Source organism: Melospiza georgiana, chromosome 3 (assembly GCF_028018845.1).
Source record: "Melospiza georgiana isolate bMelGeo1 chromosome 3, bMelGeo1.pri, whole genome shotgun sequence".
In the NCBI taxonomy this organism is placed as follows: Eukaryota; Metazoa; Chordata; class Aves; order Passeriformes; family Passerellidae; genus Melospiza; species Melospiza georgiana.
In genome coordinates, this window is record NC_080432.1 from 33,489,392 (window position 1) to 33,507,609 (window position 18,218).

Genomic DNA, 18,218 nt, shown 5'->3' on the forward strand with positions numbered 1-18,218 from the left:
GGATGTAAGGGGACAGCTTGTAAATTGCCAGAGGGAGTTAATGTTGGTTCCCAGCTCATGAAGTCCCAGCATTGCAGTTATGTTTGCATCCCCAGGGCTGGAACACATTGCAAATCCCTGAGATGCAAATTCTTTGCCTGTGTCTCCCATGGTACATAGCTGTAAACTGGTCTTTGGAAGTCCACAAGTAGGTGTAAAACATGCATTTTCCATAGAAGTAATGACCTTAAAGAGGGACTGTGATTATTACAATGGCCTACTGCAAATTATCTGTAGCTTAAATTTTTGCTTTTATTTTTTATTCCTGGTACGTATGTTTTATGTGAGCAGCTTTTTCATGTTTCTTCAGTAATTCCATGCCATAAAAATATGTGGGTTTTCTTCTTAAAGAAACTGTTATGTGCCAGTTGTACCTGAGCTGAAGGGTTACCCAGAGCAAATGTGTATGAAGTGAAACTGCTCCAGGATAACCTGCCTTGGTTTAGGGGAGAGTTAATGATAAATTTATTTTCGTGACCTGTCCGCCAAATATTTGTACACTAATTAGGTCCTATTTTGAGGGCAGAGCATGTGAGCTTCTAAGGAACCCCTTGTACAGAGTGGGAAGGGCAAGAGGATTTTTGTCCCTAGTAAATGCAAACCCCACCTTTTTTATGTGGCATCACCTAAATACGTGCATTATTTCTAAGTAGCATTTGAATCCTGGGGCTCCTATGGAGGCATTTCTTAAATTGCCTCACGGGAATAGCTGTAGCCAGCTCAGGTGTTCAAGTGTAGAGGGTTGGGGTAGAAACTGAACCGAGTCAAGGCATAATCATGGTTTTAACTTTATATAATGTCTTTTGCAATATAGTAGAAAATGACCCTTATGACTAGTGGCAGGACCTGTTGTATAAGTAATCCAGCCATGGTGCTGGTTGGTATCTTGCTTTTCACTTGAACCTCTCTGCGATGCAGGTCTTGGAGGAGTGAGTGCCTGGTGCAGTCTCTGCCTGACTCCTTGGTAAGTCATTTAAGTCCGTCTTTCTGTACAGTCACTTTCCAAACTGCTCAGCAAAAATAAAGAAAATTTTCATAGAGTGCTTTAAAAGAGAGCTGCTAATCAATTTTTCTTATTATTTTATGCCCTGTGATTTTTGCACCACCCCCACCAGCTGGTTAATCATGCAAAAGCTGAACACTTCATTAGCCAGAACATGTTTGCCCATGGGCATTTCTGTAGTAAATTAGTTCTTTCTATTTATACAGGTAAGTCATGGCCAAAAGTCTTTAAGGTGCCAAAGGTAAGGGTTCGAATTAATTCTTTTTCTGAGTTTTCAAAAGAACTAGGTTTAACTTTGTGTGCTGTTGATTTGAAATTACTTTTGAAATAAAGATAGTATGGGTAAAAGAGCATTATTAGGCTGTTTAGAGATGCATTGTGCCTTTCTGGATCTCAAATTTGGCTTTTGTAGTACAGGCTGCCTTAAAAAAGCTAAAAAAGCCCAAAACACATACATGCACTCACACACACACACACATATATGTATACACATACATGTGTATGAATATGCATAGTGTCTTCACGCAGAGACTCTGCTTCTTTGAGTGGCACACGGCATATTGACCTGTGTTTTTAATTTCTTACTCTGTGCCTTTTACACTATTAATTGAAAATATGTGGTTTGCAGATGCTTTTTTGCCTCAAATCAAATGGTGCCCTCTGAAAGCCTAGTTTAGCTTGACAATGAATTTAGCTTTCAGGCTTTGGCCATTGCAATATTGTTTGAATGCCACCATTTCCTGCAATCAATGTAATTTTATATCTACTTGGAATAGAAAGTCAAGATGGTGATTGCCTTAATTTAACTCAGTGTTGTATTCATTAAGGAGCTGATCCTAAATTCCTTTCAGATCAAAGTCTGTCTTGATTTCAGTGGAACCTTTCGGCGCACAAGGTGTGCGGTAGCCCTCTGAAACGTTGTCATTGTGACTAGTGAATAAAAACTAAATGTGTTGCTAAATTTAGGCTGTTGCTCATGTCAGCTTCCTTTTCTAAATGACGGTAAGTGCATTCCATAAATAGTATGCCTCTTATGTTGTCATATCTCTTTGGCTTGCTTTGCAGTATTTTACAGGATATTTGCAAATGAATTTCGTATTCAGTAGGCAGGGGATGAAAATAACACTACTCATTGGGACTCCATTAACCCGCAGCTAATGAGGAACCATTTGGAGGGGCTGGATGAGTGTAATTCAGATTAGCCTGCATGCCAGGCTGCTCTGCTCCCGCTCAGGCTCTGCCCGTGCCACGCTCCCTGTGCCGTGCTCCGGACAGACGGAGCGCAGAGCTCTGACTCTGCCTTTGGCCAGTTAAGTTTTCTGTGCTTCGGCTCCCCTTTTGGAAGGTAGGAGAGGAGAGGGTGTGTGTGTGTGTGTGTGTGTGTGTGTGTGTGTGTGTGTGTACGCATAGATAGGTGACAGTGATCTTGACCTCCATGGTCAGGTGTTCTGGGATGTAATGAAATACTCCTCAGACACTCCACTCATGCTTGCTGGTTGATAGCATTGTTACTTGTAGAAAAGGGTACTACATGGTGACAGTAAAGGTGGTCCAGACTGGCCCTTAATTAATTTTATTTTCGAAATCTATATTAGTGGCTGTCGTGAGGGCACCTGGGCACTTCACATCAATAAAAGAATCAATTTAAAAAATGTGTAGACCAGGACTCTGTGTTTGCTAACAAAACTCCTGTTCCCTGTTGCGACTAAAGGTCAGTCCAAGGCTGGCCAAGCGGGCAGGACTCGCATTCCTGTGCCCTGGCACCTGCCAGGCGTGGCTCTGCTCTGGCCGAGCACCGCCGGCAGCAGCTCCCGGTGCCCGCGGCCCTGCGGAGACCGGCTCGCTGCTGACCGGGGACTTGGTGTCCCCTGCGTGGCTCAAGCTGGTGTCGGGACTGAAGGACAAGGTGGGGAAAGACCAAGCCCAGCTAAAAATGTGACTTTGGCAGTTGCTGGCGCTCCACTGAAGTGCAGGCAACAGGGACTTGGTGGAGCTGTGCTGCTGGAATAGAGGGAGGAAAAACGAGGCCTTCTTCTGGAGAACAGGGTAGAGATCTCTAAACTGAAGAAACTTTATTGATGACAAATGTTACATTATGCAAGCTTAGCAAATTCTCTAGGAATATAATGCTTCCCAGTGTTTTCTTAACTTGTGTTAATATTTTATGATACCTGTGCATTAAGGGCCAGTTGCTACAATGTTTAAGTGAGTTTGGGCTGCTAAATTGCTTTTGTGGACTTTTAAAAAACACTATTGGTCACTGCAAATTAGCTAAATTCCCAATCTCACTTAACAGGCTGATGATTTAAAATCAGATTTTTTTCTGGTTTTCATGTATTAAGTGAGCATGTGTAATTAAATTAAATGTTGATGCAAAGCTGCATTTTACTTATTTCTTTTAAGACATTTGCGGGAATAATCCCACTTCAATACATATCTAATTGTGCAAGCAGCACTGAAACTAGGAGTTCCTGGACATTGATGTAATTTTTTGAATGTGAAATAATAATATATTTTCATGTCTTGAAATCCAGTTGAATTCGAGCAGAGCTTAAAAATCCAAGATCTGTTTCAGGAGAATTCAATCCCATCTGGCTGGTGGGTAGCAGGTGTGCAGTGTGTGTTTGAGGGAGGGAGGTGATTGCAGGGAGTGAAACATTTCTCTTTTCCTGTAAAGCTTTAATTCCAGTTTAATGCTGTGGTCTGAAGCTCTCTGCAGTTTAAGTTCTCATGTAATTACCTACATCTATTGTTGGTCTCCATTTCTAGACAACATAATGGTGATGGTGAATGGCAGAAGCAAGTAAATGTCCAGCATTATGAAGAAATATGGTTTCTAATTCTCAAAGTTTGGATTTATTTTCTGTTACACCCAAGTCCCTTGTATGGGAGAGTGTGTTTTTACAAATTGATACAGACGTGATCTTGAAGACCAAATGAGAAAGGTTTCATTGCAGTGTTCAGGATCAAGATCTTTTGAGTATTTTTATGTGCTCCCACAGCAGCATAGAGATTGTTTTTGTTGTGTATATTTTTATAAAGAAAAAAACCCCATCTTATGTAATTTTTGTTTTCATCCCATAATAGACAGGTTCTACATTTTTTATTACTGCGGTTGTAATGAAGGAGGCTTTTTTAGTCTTTAAAAGTATTTTAGCAATCTATTGAATACTTTTTACCTCTTAACCTTAAGAAACTTCTCCCAGCCTTTCTCATTTTCTTCTTTCTCTTTCCCTTTCTTCGTCTTTTGATCAGATACTGCCAGTCAACCCCCGCCTCTGCCTGGGAGCTGTTTGCTTGGGAGGTTCAAGAATCTGCTCTTCCTTGATTTTTGTCACTAGCTATGAAGTCAACTCCCTTTCACACTCCTATCAACTCTCCCTCTTCCGACTTCTAAATATTTCCTCTTCTTTTTATTTATCTTCACCGCTATATAACTTTGTGCTGAAGAGTCTTCCAGCGCATGAGTTTTTTATGGGAGTTGGCATGCAAAGCACTTCTTACTTAGCAAAATAAGTAAGCAAACATACTTCTTTTACAGTTTTTGAGTTCACATTACTACAGTAGATGACACTTTTGCTGCTGTATTTCACAGGTTTTTTTCATGGTGAAGTGACTTAATTTCTAACGTAGAGTGGAGCTGCTGCTGTATTGCCAAGGGAAGTCCATCTGGTTTGACAGACGAAAGGATAAACATATCTCTGGACATCCCTGTAAAGTTCTCCCTTTTGTTTGCTTTATGAAGTTAAATAGAAGAGGTCACCCCCTTTGACAGAGCAGATTCTTTTTTCTAGCAATCGGGCTTTGCAAGAAAACATTTTTTATTAAGCAAGTCATCCATACCACACCGTAGGCTGTTTGAGTGTAACAGTATGTTACAGTCTGCAAAGTTAATGCAGTTAATATTCAACTGAACTTTTGGGGGGTTGCTAATCCCTTAGGCGGGCTTAGCAGAAAGGGCAAACATATTTATAGCACTTTGAATCAGACTGCAGTGAACAAGTAAGAGTATGTGTTATACCATGCAAATGTTACACAATTTCAGGAAAGCTCAGTGCACGATCATCTTTTAATAGTGTTTAAGTTGATGAAATATCTTGTCTGTAAGCAACAGAGTTGTTGGTTCAGTGGACAATAGGTCTGTTAAAATGGAACTCATTGAAAGGTCTTGAGATTGTTGTTCTGGTGGTAAGTTCTGAAGGTTCTGAACCGATTTATGGGCTGTCTAATTAGGAGCTAACTGTATTCATTAAGCTCTGTCATTTGTATTATTCCCTAATAGGATTTAATTGGACTTTGTCACATATCTGGCTATGACTGAGTGTGTGCGGGGTTGTCAGCAGCCTCTTCCATGTAGACCTCGGGCTCTTACTATCTTTGTAGAAGTAAAAAGATAATTCCTGAGAGATCTTTGCTCCAGAAGTGTGACATGGAAGTGTGACACTGGACAGAGCTTGCTTTGGTTAGAGCCATGGGTACCCCAGGCAGAAAGAACAAGAGTCAAGCCACAAGTTGCAGGCCGTTCATGGAAAAGCTGAAGTGCTCAGGCTGAGAATGTCCAGCAGTGAGGGCCACATCTCTGTGAGACAGAAAATCTTCACATTTATGCCATGGACAAAACTTGCATTGAGTGCAAAGTTACATAGAAAAGCACAAAAAGGGCCCTGTAATGCTGCCATCCCATCAGGAGCCAGAGAAAGAGGAGTTATGATCTTGGATTTTACATACAATTTGATTGTGTAGAGTTTTTAGGCAAATAAAAGAGATCTGTCATTTGGCAGTCAACAAAAAATAATTTGTACTTACAAAAAAAATTATTTTATTTTCAAAGAGATGAATGCATTTGCTAACAGCTTTAATCTATATGATAAATTTTTAATGTCAATTTCTGGTACCCTATCAATGCAGAATACAGGCCTGACAAAGTGTCCATTCTATTCTAATTATGGTTTTTAATATGTTTGACCTTTTGGCTATTTTTTCCATTTTTTCTACATATTAACTATTGGAAAGAGTAGCTACAACATGGAACCTGACTTTAAAGGGAGCTCAGGTGCCTGAATTTGTACATGCACTCAGTTTACTTATTGATTTGCCACCTTACCCGTACCCATTCCTTTCCTTTTTCTTTTGCTCTTTGTGAAGCATACTGGCCATTCATAGTACTTCAGGAAAAAGTCCAACAAAATAATTAGTATGTCAGAATTGTTGGAAAAATGGAAATATGTTGCAAAAGATTTTCAAATCTATTTGTTATATTTGCAGTTAAAAATAGCATGACTGAGTACCAGAGCAAGTTAGAATTTTGTATTGGAGTTATTTATATCTGAAGTACCTGAAAATAACTAGTTTATTATGTACAAAATTTGAAATTCCAGAATACATTAAAACATTAGCTCAAAGGTCAAAAGCCTCTCCCAAGGAAGGCAGGAAATCAGAAGGGAGTTTGGGCTAATCAGGTTCGTTCTGTGATGGTTGCACAGGGCTGATGTGGCTGACACCGTTTGTGGCTTCCTTTGCTTGCCCATCCTGAATGTCCCTAGCTCATCATTGGATCAGCTTCCATGCAAATCCTAGCAGTATTCAGCCTTAAGCCTTGACCTCTAGAACATGATCTTGTAGCATTTCTGTCATTGTACTGAGCCGTGAGTGCAGGGGTCCCTTGCACAGAGTGTCCTGGTGGTGGAGGTCTGCTGAGTGTGAGCTGCACATCCTGCAGCCATCTAGGAGCTTAGAAATGGATTAAACCATCTGCAGTTCTATTGTGGAAGCAGAGTTAACAGTCTGGTGATGTTAACTGTGCTAAAACGTAGGGTGTGTGTGTGTGTGTGGGGGGGGGGGGGGGGTTACTCTGCTGAACTCTATACATTTATGAGCTCTTTTTATAGTACCATTCCCAGCAGCATTCCCAGGAGCAGTCCAGGTCCAATCAGGACTGGTATGCCATTGTGAGAGGTGTTGTTCTAATTCATGTGTGAACGTGGAGTGGTTGCTGCCCTGAGGATATTACAGTGAAATTACAAACAGGATGAAGAATAGGAGGAGGTGTGGAGGAAAAGGAGGGCAGCTGCAGCAAGGTGCACTTGTCTGGTCAGGGTTATGGTATATACAGCCTGATGCCAAGTGATGGGCATTTCATTTATTTATAAGTCTGCTGCCTTCAAAACAATTAGCCTCTTTGTCTTTTGTGTGTGTCTTAGTTATTTAAGACAAAATGTGGAGAGTACGAAATTAATAATTCCCAAGATCCTCCTGCTCTGTCTCTAGCAATGACCAACCCCAGGAACCTCAAGTGCAGTTGTAAGAGCCTCACAATGGGCAGACTTGGGATAATCTTCTCTCTACCCGTTCTCATCCTAATCTTTCATTATTAGGGATTAATTTAAGCTTTGAAGCATGAGGTTTAAAAAAATATTCTGTTTGTTGTTCCCCCTCCTCCACTGTCAACCTTGTTTAAAATATGAAATATCCTCCCAAGCCTGTCATCTGAGCTGTTTTCAGGGTAATCCTACCCGCTCCTTGGTGTGCTGGCCAAACCTGCAGCTTGAGAGCTGCCATGGTGGTTTTGGTTCCTCTGGTGCCAGAAGGCACTGGTAGATCCTTTTCCCCAGGGAGGTGGGTGAAGGCAGAAGCATGTTGAGCAGTTATGGCCTGGGTGTTCCCGTGTCACCATATGTCAAAGCTGTGATGCTGCAGCTGGATCTCTCTCCTTTCTTTTAAATTTTAGTGGCTAATTTGCAGTGAAGCAGAATAGGAAATAACCATAAATAAATCTGGGAACCTTTGTATTAATTTCTTTTGCTAGCTGTGTACATATGAGCAGCTTGCCATTTGCATATGTGAATCTTGTCATAACAATTTTGGGAAGTGATTTGTTAATAATCAAGTTCTCAGAACAGCTCTAAATCAGTAATTGATGTAGGTCTGGATAAAGCAAGCCTTCCGCCTGCCCGTTTTGTGGAGCATTTTTGGCAAGTTTCAAGCTAGTGTGAAAACTAGCCATCAGAATAAAATTTAGGACAGCTGGGATGCTTTGCAGTGAAGACTTTTGGCTCCACAGTTCAAATAATCACAATAGCAGCTCAATTTAGCCTTTGGCTGGGTAGGTTTGGCAGGGCACAATGAAAAATAATTATTTCATGGCCTGCTTATTTGTCCCTTAACAAATAAACTCTCTGACCTATGCAGGCTTATGTAAATATGCTGCCGTATGTGGGGTTGTAGAGCACTGTCATGTCCCCATTTGGAAATATGTTTTATTTGCCCTCGTGTTGCAAACTTTTTTTAGAGTTCTGTTTTGGAAGCAAAGAAAGGGATAGGATATATCAGATACTGAAGCCCAGACACCCAGGCACAGAGTCGAAAAAGCCATCTAGCAGTCTTTTTTTCTGAAAACACATCCATTAGTATGCAGTGTTTTCACTGCTGTAATAATAAGAGCAATCATGATACGAGCAAGTCCGTCTCTTCGCAGCCTTCCCACGCGGGATGGAGAATGACAGCTCCTAAAGCATTTGGATATTTGCCTGAATGTGTGCTGCTTAGCTAACAGCAGTTCAACTTGCTCTCCATTTTATGGCTTCCTGGATATCCTTCTCAATTTTTTCAGTGACAGCTTAAAATGTGAGATGTGGAGGGGGAGATAAAAGCTTTAGTGAAAGGCTTTTTGTGTGTGTTTTTAAGGGAAAGTTTTACTACACTTAATGATGGAGGGATGTGCCACACTATTTTCTGTTCCCACCATTTTAGTATTTGCACTTTCTGTTGCAATGGTGGCAGCCAATCCATAACAGTGTCTTTCTGCTTCCCCTTCTGGAGAGGGGAGAATACACAGAAGAGCACGTATCAATGGTTTTGCCTCCTGGCACCACCATTTTGGTTGTGCAGCAGTAAAAGAAAGCCTTTTTTCCAAAGAGCTGAAAGATCTCTCTAGAACATCTGCCGTTGCACACTCGTGCACAGACACGCGCACACTTGCACAGGCTCTCGCCGAGGTGGCTACAATCTGATTTTAATAGTGGCACTCCTTCTCAAAGTGTCATTTAAAAAAACATCAGCAGTCATGTCATGCATCGGGATGAATTTCTAAATGTAAATGAGATTCTCTCAGTAATTTATTTACATTTGTTTTCAGCACAACAAATGAGACATCACGTAGCTTCATAATTTCCCATGACCGAGTCACCAGCATGAGGTGTGTAATTTACTCTGATTTAAGATGCTTATCTAGAGGTTCTTGCAACAATACCTGGTGGGCTTTTTTCTACTACTTTTTGCTGGCTTTTAACCCATCTACTTCACCTCCTTCTCTGTATTTTTGGCTAAAAAATATTAATGTGTCAGCTTCTTGAGACCTTTTTTCAGTAGAGCTGAGAGGGATGGTTTTGTTCCCTAAAGCATGTTATTTTCCCTGCCATTTCTTCCTCATTTGGTAAAATCATTGAGGGTTTCCAGAATGTACCTCCATTTACATTATGATGATGTGGAAAAAGGAAAGCAATGCTAATTGTGGACATTTCTAATGGCAGAATGTTTGTCCAGAAATGAAACAGTGCAGTGGGAAGCATCCTGCAGTCGTTTGTTCTCCCCTCTTCTCAGCTGAAATACTAAGTCTTAGACCTGTTCTTGGCTGTAATACTGACTTAGGTTTCTGATCTGCCTGTAGCTGAATTGATTCTTTGCTTGAGATGGGATGTGAATGCCAGTTTTCAAATTATGTGGACACAGTCATGTACTACAAAACTCATTTATTTTAAGCCTGTAGTTGAACCATTTAGATGTCTAACTACTTGCTTAAGTATTTCAGGTAGGTAGATGATTAAAGGTGCAATGTACCGTGCATACAATTTTGTACCTCTTATCTTGCAGACCTGGTTACGGCTTGAGTAAAAATCAGGGCAATGGCTTTTGCTATTTTACAGGTTATCAGCACAGGAGAACTGAGATACTTTGGTGAAAGTTACTGGTAAGTCCAAAAGTGGTACAAAATGCTATAGTTTGGGATGTTACAGTGCAAAAATATTGTACATCTTTGTGGAGATCTGCAGGATTAACACTGCGTGGGTGATCTTTTCCTCTCAGGGAAGAAGCATGACATTTCTTTGTGTTAATTCCCAATGCAAAAATCAGTATCTTCCTTTAAAATGAGTAAGAATATTCCAAAAAATAATAGATTTAGACTGGTTTTAAATGTGCATTGTACATACTAGGTCCCAGTTGATTTAATTTTGGCCTGCTGGCCATTTCCTTAACATTGCATGGGTCTAGCACCAAATTATGCTGATGGCCTGTCTATCACCAAATTATTTACAGAACTGCGGTTAAATTATAGAAATCTTCCAGACAAGCAGTGCTCTGGGCAAATTATTTCATCAAAGTTATTTTCCATGGTATACTTAAGCAAAAGCTTACAGGAGCAACATTAATCTTTTTTTGGTATGTGATTATGCAGACGTGGTAACAGCCCCTTTTTAGAAATAGCTTCCTACCTGGGAAAACAGAAGGGAACCATGATATGGAAATTAGTTCTCTCTGTGCTATCCTTGGTTTGAAGCAAACGTTTTATGTCAGGGAAACACAGGACTGAGGCCAGCAGTAGGATGGCCATTTCTGCACACTGTCAGCTCCTTCCAGGTCTTGGGGAATTTTCTTTCTGTAGACTTTTAACTGCACACTTCTCTGAATTTGTAATTCAGATACTGCAGAAGCAGGTCAGCTGGCTTTACTAGTTCTCCATCACATCAAGGCCCAGTGGTCACTGCCCATTTTTCCAGAGAAGAACATTTGTGTATCTGAAGGCAGTATAGGCACTTTCTGCATTACCCCCATCTAGCAAGATCTGAGCTGCTGGGTGATTATGAAACATACAAAGAGAATATAGATCCTAAAAGCAGCCCCAACTCCCTATTGTAATTGGCATCCTTTCAGACTCTGTTCCAGAGTTTAGAAATATAGTCAGGGTGGAACATCTATATTTGGGTTTATATGTAATGGTCATACCTACTGGTTCACTTGGAGAAATCTTGGCATGGATCACTATTTAAGGACCTTGGGTGCAGCACTTATGTTTAGCTCAGTGTTTTTTATCCCTGCATATGTTTTTTAGTATTCCATGTTGCCATGTTTGCTCCGTGAGACAAGAATGCCTTCCCAGCCTCTGCACAGTTGTGCGCTTTTTGTTGAGCAAGTATAGAAATTCAGGTTTTAAACTGACTCCCATGAATAAATTCCTCTGGGAAAACAGGTGCTAAACATCTGTGTTTTTCAGACCTTTCTCTGCCCGCATACTTAGGGTAAGACTGAGCCATGTGTAGATGGCAGGCTGGAATGGGACCTCTGTGCTCAGGGCCCACATGTGGAAAACCGTACGTGTGTGAGGATGGCAGACTCAGGAACTATAGCACAAGAGCTAAAGGTTTTTGCAAAGGTTTTTTGAACACCTGATTTAACTTGATTTCTCTCTGGTGTTGGGTGGTGGTTGCTGTTATGTGGGGCCACACCTGGGGAACCCCCCTTGGCAGCTCACCCAGGGCGACTCAGAGGCAGCTGGGAGGTGACACTCTAATAACTGGGGTTTCATGGTGTTGTTAGAGGATTTTTTTTGTTTGTTGTTTTTTTGATTGGTAGGATGTGAATATATGTGAAAGCTGGATCTCCTTTACTTGTGATCCTCAGCAGATGCAAGTCTGATTAAAAGTCCCCTAATTTAGAAATGCTTGTAAAGACAGGAGGATACTTAAAGCTGGCTTTGTCAACAAAATGGAGGAACTGTGCTCTTGGGGGCCATTAACAGCAGTGCCAAGATGGCCACTGCTGCACAAATACTGGGAATTAAGTTTCTACAAAACCCTAGAAGCTCCAAATTGTATATCTCACCAGTTCTTTACTCCCCCAGTTATAATCCATATCTCACTTATTGCTAGAGTCAACAGTCTAATGGTAACAAAAAATACAACCTTTCATCATCTATTGATTTTCAGTCTTTAAAAACTGACAATAAGCTATTTTTTGTCCAATTTCTCAATAAATAGGAACATTTATTGGTTTTTCAGTTTTGTTATATTACGTTAGAATATATTTTACTGCATATAGTGGGTAATGTAGCATCAGGAGAGATGTTTAAATTCAGCAAGTAACTTTTGAAACTGCATAGCTAAACTGAGATATGTAAACAAATGTGTAATACTAGTTTAATTTAGATTACAATGCAGAATACTCAGCCTGGAGCTCATTTTTCTATTTATTCCATTATGATCCTCAAACTAATGGAAGAGAATTGTCATAAAAAACAATTACAGTAAAGGTGAACATCTACTTTCTTCTCATAAAAGTAATTACAGTATAAAGGTGAGCATCAACTTTCTTCTCTATCTGAGGAAGAGGGAGGAATTTTGACGTATAGTAAGTACCACGGTATTGGGGTTTATTTCCTAGAAATTCACCAATGACAGTGTTGTGTAGGTTGGGCAAGTCATAAATTCTGTCAGTGTGATACTGTGTCAAACCACTCAGCACAAACATCATCTTTCTCAGTGACCTCAGTTACCTTCTCTCCTCTTGAGAAAGGAGACAAATTATGATGTGATTGAGCTGTGGCAGAACTTGGGAAGTAGATCCCGAGTTGCCTCCCCACTGCCACCTGCCTTCACAGCACAAGATCACCTGGTAGGTTTTATCCTTTCCAGAACCTTTCAGGAGACACTGAAGATCAACAGTTGCCTCTTGCTTACTCTTGTGGTGATGAATGGCAATTTGATGTTATTTTCATCTCTGCTATAAAACCAGGGGGTTTTTTTTGTTTGTTTTTTTTTTGTTTGTTTGTTTGGTTTTTTTTTGTTTGTTTTTTGGTTTTTGGTTTTTTTAATTAAAAAGCAGGTAATTTCTCTTCTGGTGACATTCAGTCCTACAGCCACAGGCAGTAAGCTCTTAGATGTGGAGGTGCCTCTGCTGAGGTGAGGATGTACAAAACAATCCTGTACTTTAAACCAGCTGTGCCACCAGCTCTGGCCTTTGCTGACCCAAGGGGTTCTCTGGCTTCAAGGCTTCCAGTGTGAACAGGCAGGCTTCCTAGGAGGCTTCTCAGGTGAAAACATTCACTTAGATGATGAAACCTTTTCCTGAACACTCTGAACAGGGAGGCAGTTCTGGCTTATGTTTCATAACCCTTTCACAGTAAGCAAAGAGGGAACCATTTGGGCAAAACTCTTCCTTTTGGGTGTCTTGGGTGTGATTCTCTGAGGCACAGGCCCTTTCTCATAAGCTGCTGTGGATCTGGCTGTCATCTCTGTCTTACAGGATCTGATGTACAAGGAGTTAATAGATATCCAGTGACCAAAGCCATTTATATTTTTCTTTATATACAGAAGTGAAGTGGAGCATGTAAAATTGGAAAGCAGAACCAAACCTGAAATTCTCTAACTTTATGACTAGTGTGTGTGTTATTTTCCCATGATCTTTAATTACATTCTGTTCTGGAGGGGGGAGAGGGGAAATGCTAATCTGGTGCACCAACTGGGGGAAAAACAAACTGTTTTACAGCGGGAGTCTAGATGACAGCACACAGCAAATGCAAAATCTGACATTCATATGAAAGTGGGCTAAGCAAGACCATAGAAGAGAGGCAAAATGACTGCAGCAAGAGGAATGCAAGTGGTTTAAGGAAACCATGGTTTCTGTATTTATTGAAATAGCACAGCCGACCTTTGAGGTGGTGCTGATACAATGTAGATTTTGTAGAGCAGCACCAAGAGAGATGGCTGTCATAAAGAGAATGTGTGATTGGATTCAGGCTCATGAGAAGCTAGGTTTAGAAGAGTATTGCCCTTCCCTCTTTGAACATATAATATAGTGAGGCATGTCTCATTGCACTGAATGGAAAGATGCTATTTTCAGGACTGCTGTTGCTGTGCTTGCTAATGAATTTCCAAGGGGTGTTTGAGCCTTGGATATTGACTGTAGAGATGCTTGCAGTCAGTTGGAAGAGATGTGACTGAACACGAAGCTTAGTTCTGTGTGCATACAATCCTGCTCTCTGTGATTTTCCCTCAAGTTGTATATTCAATATCCCTCTGCAATCATAAATAATTTGTAGAAGTCCAGCTGTGACTTAAGGCTTCTCTACAAACAGCATCCAGGGTGCAAAGTCACGTGATACCCTTTTTCTTCTTTCACTGACTAAAATAGTTTTAAAAAACTGTTCCCACTTCCAGTCCAAACATTAAAACTAACCAAATGGTTGGGTGCAGCATAAATTGTCTCTGCCCTGTTTCTTGGTCCTGATGTCTTCTTCATCCCCTTGGGATGGGAGCTGGGTCACAGCATGCGGATGTGCTCTCCTGCACCAGGGGGGCTGAGCTTCTGTGCAGAAGTAAATGCCTTTGCTAAACAGCTTGACTTGGCAGCACTATACATTTAGTATTTATTTGAGTAAGGGATGAACAGGCTGTTTAAAAACAACATTCCTGGGGTTGTTCTGGTTTTGTGTTTGAAAGGCAATAGACAGTCTGGCTTAAAGATATCCTTTGTAAATAAAGGTTTTAGGAACAGGTCTTACCTTGAGTCTTTCCCCTCATGTTCATCAGCCTACTATTCAGGTGTCAGTGGATTATTTTGGCTTGTTGGATGGTGTTATTCTCTGGGAGGAGAACCTGGGGAAGCTATGATGTGTGTCAGTTTAACATCTTTGAGTGGTGTGTGAGGGCATCTCTCCTGCTCCCCAGCACTGGTAACCCATGAATAATCATGGAGCCAATGGGGCAGTATGTTTTTAACTTCTCAGGATCAGCTATGACTGGCATGGATCCCTGGGGTGAGATCAAGGATGAAATGAACTCTTGTGTGCTTGGATGTGTTGATTATGAGCAGATCATCACTCAACACCCATGTTGTTATCACATTCTGGGCAGTTTACCTCTACCCCCAGGAACAGTTGTAGCAGTGAGCTTTAATCTGCATTCCAGTTTTAAATTTAGCTTCTGTGTGAACCCCTAGAAAAAAAAGTTAAATTGTGCTTGGAAATAAAAAAAAAGTCAAAGGTGGAATGAGAGGGTATAGAATAATCAAGATGCTTTTTTTTCTCTTTGGTAAATGCTAGGAAGGAGCATAATGTGACTCCTCTCCTCTTGCTCATTGTTTTTTCAGCCAGCCTGTTACATACACAGTGGTCCCAACACCTTCAAGCATTTCCTACCAGCTCTGTCACTCAGAAGCCAGACTTCACTCCTTTACCTTTTAGCAGTGCTGTGGCTCAGGGCATTCCCTTGCGACATCCTCTGCACTTGCTACTTCTTATCACTCTCAGCTGGAGAAAGCACACTGCACTTGCCATCCAAGCCCAATGGCACACTTAAGCTGTATAAAGGCCACTTGACATCATTTACATTTTTCATTAGCCTTCTGAAGGAGTTTCTCAAAAAGTGCAATGGCTTTCCTAGCTTTTGAACTGCTTTGGAAGATTGTAATAATTTTGTACCACTAGTCTCAGAGTAGCCTATAATTGTTATGCAAAACATTGCCCAAACATAACATAACTAATTGCACAATTAAGATTGCTTTCTCCTCATCATCCCATTCATCATACTCCTCATTCACACCTATAGTCAGCATCTGGCATTAACAAAGGCTCTATTTGTCACATTAATACATTCCTTTTGTAGTGAAAATGCCTTTTGTATATCTTTTTGATACTTAAGGGTCCTGCTAGTTTGTTCAGTAAGCCTGAAAACAGTGACTAGAGAGCCTTGTAGGGTACATCTCTTTTTCAGATGTTTAATAGGAATGTAATGCAGTGGTATTCCAGGATACAAACAGCAACTCTGAGAGCTCAGAAAAGGAACCTGATACAAGTCAGCAAAAGACCCCCCCTTTCCTTAACAACATTGAGGTAAGTAATACAGTGTTTTGCTATTTTTAAAAATCTGAGGGAAATAATGCAGAATAGCTTTTCTTCACAGCGGACATTTCAAGGTCATCAGTCCTGTTAGTCTGACGTAAGGCGCATAATCAGTTCCTTCTGAGAGTCCACACCAGAACCCAGCAAACCAAACCAACTTGGAAAGTGCAGGAGGTTGCAGGGGAAAGTCCAAGAATATCTGTGAATCAAAATGCAAGAAATGTCCTGGTACCTTTACCAGTCAGACCTACATGGAAAGTTGTGCTTGAGTGGGGTGAGGGTGTGTTTGCCATTCACATAAGGACAGGGTGGGAGCATCTTTGATTGGAAGCCTAGGAGGTCTGCAGCACCATAATTCTTCTTAGGAAAAGGAAATGATGTAAGTTTCTACTTCTGGAATCTCTCCCCACTACTCTATAAATTTAAAGAAATAAAACATAAACAGAAAATTGATTTTTGAATGACGGTGAATTATTGTCATTAGAGGAACTGCAGTTTTGTGTCAAGGGAAAAAAAGCTCGGTGTTCTATATGCTACAGTGTACTATAGGCTACTTTCTGAAGCATTACTTAATGTACCAGTCATTGCTGGGAACATGGAGTCCTTTTAATGCTAGTCAGGTAATATGTCATTCTCTCTGTGGAAACTCTGCAGCAGAGACATGAGTTATATACTGATGTAGTTATCAGAAGATCATGTGGTAGCACTAATGTGAGTCACTACAGTGGAGTTTGCCCCGTTTGAAATTTTTACATAATTAAAGTGAGTCATTGTCCAAATTCTGCCAAAGTGCAGATGTCTTTAATTTAACATATGCAGTTCAGCTTGCATATGCCTTCCATAGGTGAACATCTTTTCTTTTGTGCACTACCCTGCATTAGCTCTGGTCTGGGAGATGCTCCCCTTTGCCATTCAATGTGCAGTGCTCCCACTGAAATCCATAGCAGCTTCAGAAACAGTATCTGGAACACCCAGACCTCAAATAGTCCTCTACACTTTGTTTTATGTTCTGCTAGTAATTCTTTAAATGCACATAGGTAGATCAAAACAAGTGTGGTTTTGTTTCTGTTATAATGAAGGAGATGGCCCAGATTTTCTGGTGAAATACGTTCAGTTGCCTTCTGTGCCTTGTGTCTTTGGAGCAAGGCAAAAAGCAGGGGGAGGATCAAAAGGTAAGGAAGGTTTCTTTAAGAGAAGGCAAGCTGGACATGCTTTCATACATATTGAACTTTTAAAATTATACACTTCAAGATGGTGGATGACTTGTACTCAGGGGGAGTTAAATCAGGTTGTTTTAGCAGAGAACAAGACCACCCTCCATGCAGCTGGCTGAATCACCAGTGTTTCTGAGGATTTCACAAATAATTTGGGTTCTGTACTGTGAAGATGACTAGTCTGAGTCATTTGGCTGAAAGGGGAGTACCTTTTCTTTCTTTCCCCCTTTCCCTCTTCTCTTTCTCTCTTTCTTTCTGTCTTATTTTTTTCTTCCCCTCACACTCTTTCTGAGCTGCAAATCTAGTTGTTCTCCATCTAATGCTGAAATACAACAACAATGTGGTTAACCATCACATCCAGATGAAGCTTGTAGTTTTGCTGGGCAGAGAAGGAAAGAACAGACTTGTTTTGAAACGTTGAGAAATTTTCTGATTAATTAATGAGAGATAGAGAAAATGACTAAGGCTGGTCTGCTAATTTCTGAGTCACTGAGTAAATGCTATTTTTTCTTATTTGCCAATCCCTCAGTAGGGACATTAAATAATGTTTACTACTGTAAATTCTTTCCCAGGAAGGGAAGGAGGTTATGATACAGGAGAAAGTTGTATATTTGATTTAAAAAGTCAGCTCTTCCCTCTGCAAAAGGACTGCAGCCTTATGCAAGAGGGCATCATGCATACTGGTCCATCCAGAGAGTAGCCAGCCAAAGGGCCATAGGTTTCAAGCACCTTCTGAGAGTCCTGAAAGCTACCCTAGTAATTTATTGATGATGGAGATGAAAAACAAAATATTCCTGTAGTGTCCGTCCCCACACTCTGAGGTAATACTGCCAGCAAAGAAAGAAAAGTTCCCACACTTTCACCTTCACTTGCTGCAGAGAAGGGGTTATGCAGGTAAGCAGTCCTGTGTGCCAGGTAAATAAGCAGTCAGACTCAGGAGCATGTGATTTTTGACACCCTCAGTGCCTTATCCCTATTCCTGTTATATTTAAGGGTTCTGTCTTCTTTGTGGTTTGTGATCCCTAAGCTTGTTCTTTTTTCCCCCAGTAAAATTCTTTATGGCAAAAAATGA

At 40.8% G+C, this 18,218-nt stretch overlaps 1 protein-coding gene across 10 annotated transcripts in view; it reads left to right on the forward strand.

Moving 5' to 3' along the window:
• ESRRG (estrogen related receptor gamma) overlaps nt 1-18,218 on the forward strand; it is a 372,206-nt gene that overhangs the window by 32,902 nt on the left and 321,086 nt on the right. For 3 of the 10 annotated variants that reach the window (XM_058020256.1, XM_058020263.1, XM_058020264.1), the window contains exon 2: nt 958-1,003. The exons of 6 other annotated variants lie outside the window; for them this stretch is intronic. The gene's annotated coding sequence lies outside the window, so the exon portion shown is untranslated. Of the gene's footprint in view, nt 1-957; nt 1,004-9,963; nt 10,008-18,218 lie in introns of all 10 variants that reach the window. One more of the 10 variants, XM_058020257.1, reaches the window with a different exon arrangement.